Here is a 16,205-nt window from a genome sequence, read left to right on the forward strand (position 1 = left end):
GCATCACCATCGCCTTTTGTTTCAACTTTCTCTGCTTCAACTCAATCTCACTGTTACAGTACTTTGCATTCTGCAATACCTCATCAATCAGCTTTGCTTACCAGAGAATCAAATGACTCCTAATCATCTGTTTAAGTTGAGGTCTCAATTCTTCCACAAAGCTAAACACAAAATGAATCATGTTTTTTGACTCAATTGCCTCTGTACCACTATAATGCTTAAATGCCTATAACAATCTCTCATAATACGCATGTATGGACTCATTTGCTTCCAGAGCTGTCCTGTCTATTCTCCGGCAGTCAATGTTTTTCGGCAAAATTCTCGTTTACAAAAATTAAATCACTTTTTAGTAGTATTTCATTACCTTGGGAGATGGTGCACCTGTAATTGGATCCCTTTCTGGTTCCTTTATGGATCAATCTGTACTCCTCTTATCCTCCATCCATAGATCAGCTGGAACTACTATCTCTAATATAGTGTTCAAATCCTCCCACAGGCATTTTGCAAGTTTCACGAATCTGTCTGTCTGCTGGTACCATTCTACTGGTTTCTCTCTCAACCTGAGATAGTCATTTGTAAAGGACAGAATGTCACTTCTGCTCCAAGGGACATGAACAAAATTCCCTCCTGGAGTGTCTCTCATTGGTAAAATGTTTACCGGATCCTCACCCTGCTGCACATTTGCAGTAAGATTCGTAGAATCTCTTTTCCTTTTATCTCTCTTCTTAACCCATCTGCCTTCCCACTTATCTAATGCTCCCCATGTCTGTCCACTTTGAAGCAACTCCCTAAGGTGTGCTTTCATTCCCACAGATCTCCTGTGTTCAAAATCTTTTGTGTCAAAATCTAGCCTGTAACTCCTCTTCAAGTGTTTTGTTTTCTCTATCTCTATGCCGAATTTCTCTGCTAGCTACTAATGTACCTTGCTTGCCTGTCTTGTAATTTTCTGACACAAGTATCTTAATTCTGCTTCGGTGTAAGATTTGAGTATGTTCACACCAATAGTTCCTTCAATGAGTTCTCCCGCTTCCATCCCTAATCTCGTATAGTTCAAGTACTTCTCAACCCTAGGAGCACTCTAAGGGGTATTTTGCTTATCCAACCATTCAGTCAATTGTCAGGCAGTCATACCTTGCAACGAAATGTTGTTGGGCTGAGTATTTGGCAACACCTGTACAACTGGATCTGGAGACTGTGGTGTCAGTAGTTTCAGGCTATGACGGGGGGATGACCCTATGACATTATCCGGAGGAACTCAGACTGGACTGTGATCTAACAATGATCTGGTTCCATCAAAGGGCTGTCCCACGGGAGAGACTACTCTGGTACCTCCATTGATTTCTCCCATAATTGAATTTTGACTCAGGATTCCCTGTACATTTGTACTGTTATTTGCCTGGGCAAACAAAGGTATGACTGGGCCAATGGTAACGGGTACAGATACAGCATCTGGACTTGGTCTAACATTCAGGTTCTGTGGGTGCATACTTCCCGTATTCTGACTCGTCAGTACAGACATATCTGTCTGTGTCCCAGTTATAGGAGAGTACTTTGGCATTGCTTGTGGTTGCACTTGAGGCAGTAAAAAGGAAGTTGGTTCTGTCTGAACCATTGTCGGTTTTGGGAAAACCTGTCCTGTTGGCACTAGTAGGTTTGTTGCAGTTTCCACAATGGGTACATCAGGGCAAATTCTCTGGAGAGTCGGCTTTGGCCTCTAATTTTGAGCCGTCGGTGTAGTAGGCAGATTGAGACTGCTCAGCATTGGGCTCTGTGTCATGCTAAGATTAATCTGCACTGGACTTGTCGTCATGTTAACCATTGTCGGTGCTGAATGGTTTACTCTAGTGTTTGGGCTGCTCTCTTGTGCTGCATATGGTGGGGGACGATTTCTCGATAATTTTAAAATAAACTCATCATCATCTAACTCTTCATCAAGAATAAAAGACCTCCTAGACTCCTTTGATCTCCTCTCCCTACTCTCGAAAGGGCTTCTGTTTGTCTTTCTGGTGGCTTTCCTTCCTTCTTTCTCGCTGTCCTATGTGATTGCAGGAAACAATTTAATTTCCTGTAAAGTCCCAGTTCTCCAAAATTTCTGATCGCTCTCCCCTCTAGACTCTGCTAGTGTCTTTTCTGCCATTCTCAATCTCCTCTCAAATTTCTGTTGTTGTTGCTGTCTGGCTACTAATTCCCAGATTGCTTATGCCTGGAACTGTACTGGTCTCGGAGGAGGTTTCAAGTCATATAGCACCCTCCTCAGATTCTCTAAGTTCCTCAAATGAAATGTTTCATGGGCAGGAAACGCTAAACTCCCATCTTTCTCTGTCACTTTGCACCATTGCTTTATCCAAAGACATGGCTCAGCACCCTTTTCTTCGATTACAATGTAAGTTGGTGTACATTCTGGCGGTGCAATATCTTCTATACTTGTTGTAATGTACGTATCTCCACTTGGGGCACTATTTAAAGCTTTGAAAAATTTCATTTCTGCGACCTTTATGTTATTCTAAATCAAATCAGGAAGTGACTTTTAATCCCAGAATCCTTTTCACCAACCTTTTCAACCAATTGCGCTTCACCATTGTCCGCCAATAAGTGCCTGACCATTCTCACTAACAAACCTATCCCAGCGCGGCTCCAATGACATTACACTTACACGTACTACGGCTGACAAAGTCTTGCGGCTTGTCCTTTTAAACTCAGATTTACACGTAACTAATGCAAAATTATTGCGAGTACTTAAACAAAATCAAAAACCCAATTTGTCCGTTTGCTATAGGTAGGGTAACACAATCGCTTCAGAAATATTATGGATTTTTCAATTACGGCTTTCGCTCTAGCGACCCACACATTTTACTCCCAGCTGATCAATGGGTCTGTCCTGGTGCACATATGAATCACCAGATTTCAGTTGAAAAACTCTTTCGCTCACTTTGACTCACACTCTGACTTGTCGACCACGCCCAATCGACCTATTAAACCAGACAAATTACAATAAAAACCATGTGCCTCATGCACTTTTCAAATCTGAAAAACGTAAACTTTCTGCAAATTTTCTCTTTTAGGGGCCACCCATGTACTGGGCCTCTATGATGGGCTCCTAAGGAGACTAACCATCCTCTGCTACCATCTCTGTTAGCACGTCTGGCCTTATTTGGTTAATTTATAAGGGGACGCGTTAGAAGGTTGATGGACCTTTTGACTGCGCTTAGAGTAGTTCCCACCATAGGGCTCAGTATCAATACACATTAATGACAATACCAATCCATAACATCAATAATCTTTTAAGTTAGTAATTTCTCCTCACCATGACCTTTCTAACATGAATAATCACACCTTTATGTAAAAGTTAGAATGTTTATTTCCCTAAATTAACAATGCTAATATCACGTAACTTAGTCTCAAAATCAAATAATAAGCCTACAGAAACAACACTGGCTGCCCAAATCTTCTAAAGAATCACAATTTAATCAAGGCTTGGAACACTACACATTCTAAGGATACAGTACAAATCAACAGGAAGAATAACTGTGCAAGAGAAATGGCATACATTTAGATTCAGCAAAGAAAATACATCAACTGTTATTACATGTAGTGAGCATCATCAGTGAGTAACCTAACTAACCTCCAGATTAGAATAGCATGTTTGGGCTTCATGCAAAACATCTAGCTATGACTATCAAAATTAGCGGTTGGTACCTAGGGACTAAGGCAAATAGACAAAACAATCAGTACCAACATCTTATACCTTGCCTTGGTATGGTCCAGCAAGCTGTGACCGTCTTTGTCAATTGGACAGCTATTTGATCAGCAAGGCATCAGACTTCAGCATTAAAGTTCAGGAAAGTGAAGTCTCTTCATGCATTTTGGGAAGAATAATCGAAAACTCAGTTCTCTGGGCAGTCCGAAAGAACAGGACTAATGGCTTCTCTCCTCTAGGTGCAGTCTGACTAAGTTAGATTCCTTAAAACTACTTCCCACGTTGCTATTGGTTAAAGAATCATACGTTTACGTTTAGTCCAATGAAAGTCGAACCTTAAATCTAAGAATTTGCTAGACCACTGTTCACCTGTCAAAGATTGGCTCCTCTTCTCCTGTTCCCGTCGTTGGGCTCGTCAGGTAACAAATTTGTATCAGCTTATACTCCAGTCAGTGCATCCATTGTCTGCTCCTGGGAAGGTCGTCTTTACACACATTATTTTATACAATGTATCCCTAGATAGTACAACATATTCTAGCAAGCAGTTCTCATGGGAAAGAATTCTAGTTACTTACATTTGGTAAAAGCAATGGAAAATCACAATTTAATTCTCCCATGCCCTCCCTCATGTCCTCCATAGTCCATTCTGCTGCCACTACATTCTGCCCTCCATACTCTGGTGTGCTGCAACTGCTACTTCTGCCTAACCTGCATGGCCTGTTGTGAAGCTCCTTCCCTGACCTCACTTGCCTGCGTCCAGTCCCTACCCATCCGTTTTGTCGTCCACGGTCCTTTGTGCATACCCCTGCCCCCTCCCTCTTGCCCACCATGGCCACTGTACTGCCACTAACCCTCCCGCTTGCCATGCATGGCCTTCTGTGCTACCACAGCCCCTCCTACCTGCCCTGTGTGGACTGCTTGCTGCCTCCGACCTTTTCCCACCTTCCCTCCATTACCTGTATGTTTGCCATTATAGTCTCACTGTTGCCGACCAGGGTATGGAGTGCTTCCCATGCCCATCCTGTCTGCCCTCCATTGTCAGCTTGCTGCTCCAACGCTACCCCCTTGCCTCCTGCCCTCCTTTTTCCATGTGCAGGCCCCTATCCCTTCCCTCCTGCCTTGTCTGGTCTGTTGTTGTGCTCTTGCCCCCTCCCTCCTGCCCTTCATTGTCCATTTTGCTGCATCTATCCCTCCTGTATGTCTAGCATGGTCAGTTTGCTGCCCTTGCCTCTTTTCCCTCTGTTGTCCATGTGCATGGTCCTGAGCCTTCCTAATGCTTTCCATGGTCTGTTGTGGTGCACTGCCCCCCTGCTTGCCTTGTGTTCTGTATTGTGCTGCTGCAACCCCAAACACCTGCCCTGTGTGGCCAGTTTGGTGCCCTTGCCCATCTCCCTCCTGCCTTCTGTTATCCGAGTCCATGTCCCTACCCCATCCTCCTGCCTTCTGTGATCCAATGTACAATACTTGCCAACATTTTAAATTTAGTAAGACAGAGACTTTGGAAAAAATGGGGAATTGATTTTCCACATTGAGTTACATTGAAAAGAGGAGATTTTAGGCAGGAGACAGATAAAATAAAGCCGTTTAGGGCTTACAAACATCAGGAGTCACCTACCTGAATCAGGTCTTTTGACATGCATGGTTGCACTGCCACTGTCTAATCCTTCTGCCCTCAATGGTCTATTATATTGCCACAGCCTCTCTTGCCTGTCCTGCATTGTTGGTTTGTTGCCACTGTGCCCTCTCCCCTGCCCTCCATAGGCACTTGTGCTATTTGGTATCTTGATTTTTATTTATCCAGTTGATCACTTGATTATATGTTGCACTTAAGGGAGAGAATGTGGTGTTACAGCCAGAGCTGCAGACTTTGCAAATGGGGAACCAGGTATGAGTTTCAGTGCCAACTTGACATCCTGTGACTTTGGGCAAATCACTTACTTTCACCATGCCTAATGTTTAAAAGGAATGTGTTTTTGAGTAATGTAACGGATGCCCATGTAAAGCACTCCAATACCTTTGGGTCAGGTCTATGCTATACAAAACTGCAAAAAGCAAAACAATTATGTGTTTTGCAAACACCTGTCATGGGCTATACTTGGGCTGCATTTGGGTGATATTTGTGCTACATTTGGGTTCTTTGTTCTCTGGTGGCTATCTTGGTAGACTCCTTTTTCATGAAGCTTCCTAATCTCATTTATTGCAGTATCCTCAGTAGAAAATGTTTTCAGTTTTCCACTTTGATTCCATCAAGAAGGTGGTCATATGTGCCACACGTTTAGCATAAATTCAGAATGTGCATGTTTCAGTGTGCGTGTCAGAAAGGAAATAGAAGAGGAAGATATTTCAGAACTCACTTCAAACATGTCCGATTTTTTCTTTCTACAGCACTAGCCATAATGACAAAATGAAACCTCTCATTTTCTTGCTTCTTAAATTAAGGGCCAGATGTACGACCATTTCATTTTGCTCTAAATGTGATTCATTTTGAATTATTATTAGAGACTTGAAAAGTAAAATGTACAAATGTGTCTCAGACACATTTAGTGATTCCCAATGGGGTCGCAAGTTACCTACCTCATTAATATTCATGAGGTAGGTCGCAATTTGCGACTCCATTGGGAATTACCACACTCACAGGGATGGTGGCCTGCTGGGGACAGCAGACCACCATGTCTGTGACTACTTTTTAAATAAAGCAGTTTTTTAAAAATGCAGTCCATTTTCCATGAAGGAAAACGGAATGCATTTCAAACAAAAAAATGTTTTTTTTCATTTTGTCAGACTAGGCAGCGGTCTGTGGGACTGCTACCTGCTCTGAAAAAATATCTTTGCTTCCATTCACAAACAGGAAGGTGTCCCGTGTTGACCCCTTCCAGTTTGCGAATGGGTTACCACCAACTTCAAGTTGGTGGTGTTGAAGCAGATATGCTAATTAAGAAAATTATTAATGATTTATATGTGATTACTAATGAGAAAAATGCATAGAGGAATTAATCATTAAGAAAATAATGTGCACGTTTGAAAATGTGCCCTCGGGGTGTGATCACCATGTGTACTAAAATGACTGAAACTGTATGAAATAATGAAAATATATCAGAAAAATGTAATAATATGTCATAATGAGATGTATAACCTATGTTTTGCATTAATTTAAAGTGCTAAGTTAGCTGGACTAAAGGCCTAGTTTCCCTCGGCCTCGCATACTCGAAAAAATGAAATACTAAGGCACATATTTATACTTTTTTTAGCGCTGCATTTGCGTCGTTTTTTGACGCAAAAGCAGCGCAAACTTACAAAGTACAATTGTATCTTGTACGTTTGCACCGATTTTGCGTCAAAAAACGGCGCAAATGCGGCGCTAAAAAAGTATAAATATGGGCTTAAATGCTTTGCAAAGGACTGGAAGCCTGCAATGACCCTGACCCGCTTGATGTTCAAGTTACTTAGCTAGAATTTTCTGCAATGTACCAGAGGACAGGAAATCATGAAGACAATATGATACAATTATGTGTAGAGCAGGCTAAATGTACTTTCCCAGGACTTGAACAACAGAGGCACTGACTGCAGAGGAATGTGCAACAATTTCAATACCTGATGAGCTGGACGATGAGGGCATCGCATGAAGAACCAATCCACATCTTGTGAACGAATAAATATTGAAATTAGTAGATTTGGTAAACAATAGCTATATGTTAAAGTCATATCTGCCGACTGACTGACCAATTAGCAATTAGGGGGGGTGGACTGGGAGACCCTAATAAAAAGTCATGACAAGGGGCAAAAATTCAGAGTTGCAGGAGGAGAATTGATGACGTCAGGAGACGCTGTCCGAGGTGCTGATATTAGGCTCATAATTTGTGACCCTGATCCGTAGCTGACTAATTGATGACCTGAAGATGAAGACTGACTTGTTACTGCTCCATCCTGGATAGGTAGCTATGAAAATGTGACTGACGATTTTATGCCTTTTTTTCTATGTACCAACTGCGCTGATTATAGAAATTCTCACTCAGGTAGATTCTTCCAAACTGATGTTTTCTCCAAATTGTTTTTCGCATTAAGACCCACATGCTGATGCTAATCCTGGTTAGGGAGGCTGGTAAGGGTGACGTTGACAGTGACAATGACTGACGAACTTAACTGCTGAACTTCACTATTAATGCTGGTATTCTTAGCTTATGAAAATTGCATTGTCGCATATGTTTTCACCAAGAGTTGATATTTTCAATTAATAAATTAATAAATTACATTGATTGAATAACGATTCATCTAACAGATGATTTATAGTTGTAATCAATAGGGAAATAAAAATTGTTAACTTCTTTCTGAGTTGTGGTTATTCATGAGTAGATGGTTTTAAGATGTTTTTCTATAAAATGTTACCTTGATTATTGGTCCAATGGTCACTGCATGACTAGAATACTCCAGGCGATCCAAAATGTTCACCGACCTATATGTGTCCCCTTGTAAGCTTACTTACTAAGGCCCAGGCGCTATCAGTGGTAACTGAGATTGTTTTGCGGCCGCAAAAGATTGTGTAAAACAATCTTACATACCACTGCGACTCGCTATTTGGAAGGGATGTCCTTGGCAGACCCCTTCCAAATAGCGACTTGCAAACGTATTTTGCAATTCAGTAAATAGATTACAGAATCGCAAAATAGCATTGGCACATACCAAATGCTATTTCCTGTTTGAAAACGACCCGATTATTGTGTGAATCGGGCCGTTTGTGTGCAGAAAATAGCCTCGTACATCTGACTCTAAGGGCCATATTTATACTTTTTGACGCAAAACTGCACCAACGAAGTTTTGCGTCAAAATGTTTAACGCCAACTAACGCCATTTCTTTGTGCAACCCGGGTTAGAGTCATTTTTTTTACTCTAACCATTGTGCCACGTCATAAAGCAAAATGACGTTAACGCAGAGAAAATGACTCTAATCCGGAGTACGACATCGCAAATCGGATACACGCCTTTTTTTTCCCTCAATAGCGTAAAAAAGCGGCGCAAACACAGCAAACAGTGCTAAGGAGCCCCAAAATGGATTCCAGAAGCCAGGAGAGACCCGAGGGAGACCCCAATCGACCAGGAACCAGCCAGGAAGACCCAGACAAGACCCAGGAGAGGGAGAAGAAGAAAAGGAAGTGTTGTTTCAGTGCAGAGGAGCAGGAAATACTAGTCAGAGAGGTGACGAAACACCAGCATAAATTTTTGGTCACCTAACAATTGCCAATTGGGAGGAGAGAGGCAATTTGGCAACAGATTGTGGACAAGATAAACAGTGTGGCAGAGGTATGGAGAACAGTCACTGAGTGAAAGAAACGCTGGCATGACTGCAAGCGCAGGACCAAGGAAAAAATGGCAAGGAACAGGAAGGCAGCACTGCAGACTGGAGGTGGGATTCCAGCACCGCAGGAGGCCCTGGACCAGATGGAGGAGACGGTGGCAGCCATCATCCAAGAGGAGATCGTCACAGGAATTCAAGGACAGGACACCGCAGACTACCAGGAAACAACACAGATGCACCGTAAGTTGCATGGGGGACAAAAATGCCTAAATGTTAACTGCAAGCAGGGGGAGGTACATACCTTTTACACAAAGCATCTCAGCCATGGAAATCAGACAGTGGAAAGGCCGAAGGGGCACGGCACGGGTGCATGGGCTGTGGAGGGGAAACCAGGGGCACAGCACAACACTACACCAACAACCTTTGCATGGGGTTAGTCTGCCATGCCAAGGCTGTTGGAAAGGCAAAGACAGTCCAGGAGGGTAGGGTAGAACTTAAAACTGTCCTGCAGTCCCAGGACAGCTGGTATTGTCACAACATGAACTAGGGCTCAATTTCCAGTCTCAGGCCATATCCGCTAGTGGCATGTACCATAGACAACAGTTGCCACGACCACCTGTGCTGTGTGTGCTGGTCAAGTAGCAAATGGCAGTTAGGTGCCCATGGATCAAACACACCCAAAATAGAGGATTCAGGATGACAACGGTATCAATCCCCTTTAATTCCTACCAAAGTGTAAATCCTGCCAAATGCTCATGTTTATAGGCGCTATAAACATCAGGTATTGTTACTTACATTATGAAGTACACAGCAGTAATGTCATACCCATGCTGCCCATTCCACAGTCCACCCCGTGCCTGTGGTACAATAGCTGCAATGCCACCTTGCAACACTCCAACAGTCATACTGCTAAGACAACAGCATTGAGGGGGAGGACATATGTGTCTAGCTAGTTAAACACACTCGCACAGTCATAAGAGGAAATGGAACACTGACAGGCCCATCAGTGCAATGCAATGTAGCACACATTCGTAAACATCAACATGACACACTACCAATGCTGACACCTGTATCGTGCCATGCTAATGCTATACATAGTATGTGCTTGGTCTCAGCAACGTATAGGTGTATGTGAAATATCCGAGACTGGGTCAGTCCCATATTGTTAAGTGTCAGAACACCCACAGCCATTGCAAGGCCTCACCATGCTAATGGAAGGAGAGGGAGGGTTGAGTAGAACAAGAAGGTGGCAACACACAATTTGGACAGAACCTACACCTAGAGGATGTGACGCAGACAATTCCCCAAACTGCCCACACTACATGTGACATGCAGGTGGGGCATAGGCCTGTGAGAATGCTAATATTAATGACAGGAACCAAGATTACAATGTCTCACTAATAGGAAGTCAGTGACGTCACAGTACAACTGCCACAACACAGACACACTAATTGTACAATATCTCATTGCAGAGGACGATGGCTATCTTGTGGATATTCCTGTCCTGGACTTCCCTGATGACATGGATGACGAGCTGGCAAACATTAGCCAGCAAACCCTCCACGATGTCCTCGGAACCCTCCAGACCCCACTGAGGACTCTGATGACACTGGTGCCCCCTTTGAGAGGACAGTAGTGGGAGTACAGTGGGAGCTGGCCAAGGAGGTGCGGGTGGGGATGCAAAATATGGCAGCCAGCCTTGAGGGGATGCGCATGTGCATGATGTCATCTGCACAACAGTCAGCAGTCATGCAAGTGCAACAATCCCTACTACAAGGACTACATTAATGTGTGAAGGATTTCACCACAGCAGTTAGAGAGTTGCCACAACACCTGGCATCCCAAACATTTCACTGCGTGCATGACTGCACTCAGGACCCCCTCAGGGCCAACCTGGCTGCCTACCACAGGGATGTAGCTGATATACTCAAGAACCAGCTGTTCCTTCTTGCTGCAGTAATGCCACTAATAGCCCCACAGTTGGCAGCTACCGGGAATTTTGACTCCACGTCTTCAAACACTGAAGTATGTGTTGCCCCTTCAAACCCACCACCACTAAGGGCAGAGGAGACGACACACACATCAGAAGATGAAGACGTGGAACAGATCACCTTCACCCGTAGGAGTACCCGTTAGCACCAGTCTATGCCACATGGGCACTGATTTCCTATGTCCGGTGCTTGTAAACATGCCAGTCTTGCTACAGTTGTAACATGCACTGTTTACCTTACCACTATGCACTGCAATTGTCTCTCACTACCTCATTGGCAATCCATGTTCCTCTGCACTGAATGACATTTCACCACAGCATGTCCAATGACATGTCCCTCACCATTGCACTTGTGTTGCGTCACAATAGAAGGTGTCACACTAATGGACTTACAATCCTGGACTATGTAAATATTGCACTACAGCACTTTAAAATATATAGCACTTACACAACCACTTTGTCTCTGTGTAACGTAACACATCAACTGTGTAGGAGATTTGTAATGTATGTAACATTTCAATGGCTACAGAATGTCAATACAACAGTGTAGAAAGAATGTGAGCTTATACCTATGCACAGGGGTCTGGATTTTATCATCATATGTGCTTCCTTGGGCTTATATCTGAAGTTAAAAGATCACAAACAGTATAATGCTGTGTAGAACTGAATGTGTCAGGTCCAAAGTATGTACACAATGAAACTCAATGTGGCCCGCATTCCCTTCAAGACAATCATTATGTATGTGACATCTGACTCTAAACTTTAATCACACACACTCACCATACAGCAGGAATGGATGTGTACGAGTGTATGGACAATTATGTAACCTGGGAGTACAATGGGAGAAATGATAGGTATGAGTTATGTATACAGAACTTCATAAGATTATAACATCACTCAGCTTATCAGAGTTCACATGAACATCAGGCTGCAGGCTGACATCCCACAGTGCCCAAGATTGTAACACAGGACTCACACGATGACAGATTTAAAAACACACCAACATTTACAACACATTGGGAACCATAGTTACCTTGAGTGGTGGGTGCAATGGATGGCAGATGCATAGAGAAGTAGCTTTGTTGTAGCTGCCAATGTGACAGCTCATTTGGAAGTGGGAATAACCATGTCAAGAATGGGATTTGGATGCAGGATGGAACACAAATGCAAATACTAAATTGACACTGTACACTCATGCAAAGGCCCTGATCCCCAAGCATTTGACACATACTGTAAGGAGAACCAAAAACTTTATTATATCAGTATTAAAGGAAACTTAAACTAGGGGAAACACCTTAACTAACCTAACCTATCCTAACTATATATTACCCACAACTGGCCCTAACTACCCTAAGCTAATCTTCCTTACCACATTTAACTAAACACTCTAAACATCAACCCCCCCCTTCTTTGAGGCGACACATGTAGGACAACATATACTAACCTAAACACATACTAACTTATCCTAAACAAATATATATTTTTTGTATTTTTTTTATACACATAAAGCCTCAACATCATCCCCCAGCCACCCACCCACCCACAAAAAAACATGTAATAATATAACACCCTCCAACCCATTTATACTAACTAAACAGCCTACTCTAACCTAACACTAAGCCCCCTAAACCAACTAAAGAAAAGAATGAGGAAAGAGGAGGGAGGGAATCATGGGTGAGGATCCAAATGTCACAAATTGGTCCTCCGCTGGATCTTCTTAATACCCCACAGTCTCCTGCTATTGCGGGCCACCTCCTGCTGCAGCCTGTCCATCCTGCGCAACACACGTTACATGTCATGTTTCAGTGTCTGGAATTCAGTCATGTCCACTACAGCAGCTGGGGTTGTCTGGGTACCACTTGTAGAATCTGGTGCTGGTGCCGTGGTGGGAGGGGGATGTGCAGGAGGTGCTGCTTGTGGGCCCTGGGCTGACGATGTTGAGGGACCTACTGGAGTGGCTGTCATCCCTGGGGCCACTGTGGTCTGAGCTGTGGTGGTGGTGGCAGTTGTGGGCAATGCTGGCCCCCCTTGGGCAAATGTCCTCCGGACCCGTGTGGCTCTCTCATGTCGATATCTCTGTGCCATATTGCGGATCCCAGACTCCTCATCGAGTATGTGGCAGTACCGCACAGCCCGCCTCTGAAATTCCCGTATCTCCTGGGCATTCATGTTGGCAGCTGTTAAAATAGAGACAGCCAAACATTAGTGACATCATTGTGTGATACATCTACAGATGATATTCTAACACTTCATCAAAAATAGCACATACAGTCCAAATCACAGTACAGATGATAGAATGTCCCTGATAAATGACATGCCAAAGCAGCCTATCCATCAACTATCTAACATTACAGCAATGCACAACAAGGTGTGTACTTAATTAAATGATCTGTGCATATTTGTACTGCTATTAGTCACATAACAAATGCTGCAAGTACTCAACATGTGCCAGACCGACTAATAACTATCTTCAGGATCAAAATCAAGGCACACAAGACCTGTGATTTGTATATGGAACTGCCAGGATGGTATGCAGTTGGTAATCATGAGGGGGCATTGTAGTTTGGAACACATTAATGCTTGAATTACATGTCTGTCATCTACACCGTGATCATCACAGCTAGCTACACATATTTTCTAGCCCTAACCCTGTGCATCGGGGGGATGGACATGCAACATATACGTTCAAACATCAAGGACAACCATGAAGCTTTGGACAGCTGTCCATGGGTTTAGTCAATCCACCACAGGTAAGGAGGCCTGCCAACTAGGATTGAGTCAACCATTGGACAATCACATCTACATTTATTTTTCTAATTGCGGACAATTGTCAACATCATTATATCTCACTGACACATTTCCAAAATCAAGCACATTGATGCAAGCACCCATCTGGCCTTGACCTGCATGCACACCTATGACATTTCATTCAAGTGTCACATAAATGGAGTACAACATGTGGAGCTAGATGCTGCGGGAAAGTCAACAATACAGTCCTACATGCTCATTACTTAACAGGGATGCGCATGTCTGTGTGTAAAACTTATGCATCACTGGTCTGTAAGAATCAGGGTATGACTTGCTGACTAAATTAAGACACTGGCCACCTCCAAATTAATTATTGGCATACAAGTAGCAACAAATCACCTTCTTCACCTGCCCATGTCCAAAGCGCAGCACTCGACTCCCAATATATGACTCTCTGCCGCAGAATGTCTAACTCTAACATGGAACAAAATGTCAACCTCCAGTCAAATCACATATCAGATCACGTGCCAGCAAATCATACCTCGCAATGAGTCCAACACACAGGAGTCAATCACATAACAGCTGCAAACACAACACAGGACAAACATATTAACACTTACTGAATACGTCTTGGTCCGCAAATCGAGCCACTTCACCAATTGTATAGGGGGCTGGTTCATCTGTAAAACATGGAAGGGTGATATGTGCTCAATGTCTGCTCACTGTACAAAACGTGGAACAACAAATCACTGTGTGTGACATTTTGTATGACAGAGCTGCACAGCAGGCATGTAGACACACCAACAGACATACTACTGCAAACATGCATTGACACTGTCACTCCAGTGAGAGTTAGACACACATATGCACACATGCACTGCACCTAACAATCATGTGGTGCCAAACATGATTACGCAATTTTATGCTTAATTCATTCCAGAGGGTACTCCATTTCATCATTTGTAATTATGAGACACATGCAATGCCACATTCCTGATACACTGCAATACCAGTGACTTAGGTATTGTGGCTTGTGCATCAAGGGACAATGAGTTACTGTGTGATGCTCATGTGGGTTGATTTGCATTCAGGAATGATTGTGCTTTCAATGGTCATTTATATATGTGCCAGTGTTGTATGTAGGTTGCATATGCCACATTGGCAGTGTACCCAGAGCCGTATATGCCCCCTATGACAACATAATAGCAGGGATCCTGTGTGTTACTTGATGACAATGTTACAGTTAACATGGATTGGCCACTTATCTGATTCAAAACAACAAAAAGATGTTGCTGACAGTGTCTAATTTGATCATCCGTGACAGAATGCATGGGCACAGGTGTTGCTCATGAAATGTGTTACTCTGGGCCCTGTGTACCTATATCAGGTATTGTAAATCACACTTTGCCACATTCATTAACTTAGAATTGCCAAGTTGGGTGATCTGTGGTAATACAACCAAAATGACACTGTCTGCTAATTAAAACATGGGTTAGCAAATATACTACTTCTGCAGTCTTGATGAGGTAGGTCTCTACTTGAAAGCACCTTGGGAATGGCGGCACGTACAGGAATGCTGGCCTGCTGATCTTACCACCATGTCTGTGATAGTCTTCATACTGAGAAGTTAAAAATTGTACATCTGCTGCACCATATCAGCAGGGGTGTACCAACAGTGAAAAACAACCTATTTCGTCACTTAAATGGTATTATGGAAGCAGTCAGTGGTCCCTTGCACAACATCATGCTAAGAAATAGTTTGTGACCATGCATTCACAAAGAGCAGGGATCCCATGATGAGCCATTCACTTTACAAAATTGTTTGGCCATAAAGTGACGCAGATAGTAACTGCACTAGCTCAGTACCAGCAATTGTGCCCAAGGCAAAAATGTTGTTGGGCCATGCTACTCAATGATAGGATTTCAATGCCTACTCCGAAAAGCCACAAGATTAACCTGTTTTGTGCTACTACAATCTCGTAGCATCCTGGCACAATTGGGTTTGGCCATGTGAAAGATTATCTGTCCAGACGTAAACACACAGAAACAATGAACTTAGGGCCAGATGTGTCTTTTTTTTGTGTGTTGCATTTGCTTCATTTGTTTATGCTACAGCTATGGAAATTAGCACAAAAAATGTGACAGTAGCAAGTGTGCTATACTTTTACATCCAGAAATAATGCAAATGCTCCACAAACAAAGTACAAATATCGGTCTAAGATATTAGCAGAGGTTGGGAAGAGCTGTGTACGCATGGCCATGAATACTGTTCAGACATGGTTTAAAAAAACTGGGGATTACATTGGTTCCTTGTATTAGCATGTGAAATACATCCCATTCCTGGTACACTCACAGGCCCTGAATCATAATTTTGTTTGTGCCACATTACCATCATCTATTGGTGCCAAAGCGGCATTAATTTACTAGATAAAGTTGTCTTTTGTAAGTTTGCTCAGCTTTTACGTCAACAAATAACAGTA

Source organism: Pleurodeles waltl, chromosome 8 (assembly GCF_031143425.1).
Source record: "Pleurodeles waltl isolate 20211129_DDA chromosome 8, aPleWal1.hap1.20221129, whole genome shotgun sequence".
Lineage (NCBI taxonomy): Eukaryota > Metazoa > Chordata > Amphibia > Caudata > Salamandridae > Pleurodeles > Pleurodeles waltl.